Source organism: Atta cephalotes, assembly GCF_000143395.1.
Source record: "Atta cephalotes unplaced genomic scaffold scaffold00026, whole genome shotgun sequence".
NCBI classification, from domain to species: domain Eukaryota; kingdom Metazoa; phylum Arthropoda; class Insecta; order Hymenoptera; family Formicidae; genus Atta; species Atta cephalotes.
The window spans coordinates 4,376,218-4,378,363 of NW_012130090.1; positions in this window are offsets into that span (position 1 = coordinate 4,376,218).

Consider the following 2,146-nt stretch of genomic DNA (forward strand, 5'->3'; position numbering starts at 1 on the left):
GAGAGAGAGAGAGAGTATCTTCTGTATCTTCTCCTGTGTGAGCGCGCGGGAATGCATACCGACGCGAAATGCAACGCGGAGAGTTTAAGGCCCGTTTACACCGTTCGTCGCGATGTGTCGTCGTCGCCATCGCCATCGCAATCGCCATCGGCTGCCGCGGCCATCATCATCGACGTCGCGTCGGGTCGAAGTACACGCATAAATCGATGCCATCGGACAGACAATCGTCGTTGCTCATTTCGTTCTCTCAAACGTCGGCATTATTTATGCGCGGGTTGCGCTGCACGCGAAAGCGCCCGACAAAAGTTCAGGGATACGTTCTGAGAATTCGTCGAGGAAAGAGAGATTCCTGCGTGCGCGTTTAACGGCTCGTTTCATTCAACGACTTTTCTCAACGTCCCATCGGTCATCGTGATATCGGAAGCGAAGAAGTCGGAAGCCAAGACTCGCACGTAGAACTCGCTTGTAGTTGAGTACACAGTTCTTTTAACATACCTGCAGTTCTCGAAACAATGTTAATTTTATTTATTACAGGCAAGAGGCTCATTATAATCGACATATTAACGACATAATTATAATTGAACAGGAGTCAAAATATCCTTTTATCACGAGGTTTTTCGCGATCGTTATACTCTCAATTGCACAGCGCGAGGAGTTAGAGAATTTATAGTAACATGATTGCAATTCGAGTAACGCATTGCGAGCACAATAATTGGTGCTCCCTCCGGCGTACAATCGCGCCTTGCTCATCGAGGAATTTCATTAGGCCCCGGCCAGTGCGATAAACGTAGGATGCGTTTCGTTGCCGCGTTATGAATTATCCTTTACCGCGCGTGAATCGGGCAGACTACGTCTAAATGGTAGGGAGACCGGCTTGCCAAGTCTGAGACATCCTGTATGGCGGACACGACACGACTCGCAGTCCACAGACTCGCCGCGAGATTCGACATAATGACGCGGCATTAAAATCTGATTAAATTCACTTTTCAAATTATCACTAGATTTACGAGCGGGCTAGATTTACGTGTCGAAGCAACGAATCTCGCGTTGCGAAGAATTTCATCGCGCAATTTCATTATGCCCATCCATATAATGGCAGTCTGTAACAACGAACAACGCCCGCGCCGTATGATCTATAATGATCGCGCAGGTATTCGCGTTCCCGCAAACAGATCCTTAAGTCGCGTTACGTCGCGTCGTGTCGAATATCTCCTCCCTTGTGTGGCATTAGCGCAAGTTTGAAATTCTAGCGCAATAGAGACGAGAGGTGTTGAGAAAACACACATCGACCAAAAGGTTACTCATCCGTCTGATTTTAAGCGCAGCGCAGCGCCGTGCCGTGTTGTGATATCTTCTTGGCGCTCGTCATTACAAAACTCTCCCTACCCATGGTATCTTCTTCGACACCGAGCTCTGCTCGGTATCCATCCATGGCGATTAGAGGCGGCCCGCGTCTCTTTAATGACCGACAGAAGAGAGAACTCGGCTAAATGTCCGGCTAAATCTCTTCGTGATATCTTCCGCGCTGTTACGGCACGGTAGATACTGGAACACTACTGGTCAGTGAAATCGGAACGCCGCGCCGCGGTGAATACTGGATCCTTCTGTGAGATCGTTATTCACCGGATTATATATCTGCGGGCTCTTGGGGAAAGGAGAATTAATCGGTGTGTTTCTCAGAAATCGCGACTTTATCTTTAATGGCGGATTTTTTCATAATTAAAATTATCATCATCATTAAATTTAAGGTACGGGCTTCTGAAGAGTTTATCGAGATTATTTGTGTCACGTTCTATGCGGGTATTGTGTGTATATATATGAAAGGGTAATGCCATAGGTACGATCATGAGGAGGATCAAGAACCTAATAATTTTATATATACAGCATGAAAAGAACGATTTTGCTCTAAATCAATTTACACCATTTCACATACAATCATTTAACAAAATTTTTATTATTTGCAGTATTAGCTAAATTTTTTAAGATACTTTAGCAAAACCGTCCTTTCTTTGTAATATAATTTTAACATTTTTGAACAAGAATTATGATGAGATTATTGAAACTGGAAGGAATTCTTTATGTTGTAAGAGAGAGAGAGAGAGAGAGAGAGAGAGAGAGAGAGAGAGAGAGAGAGAGAGAGAGAGTA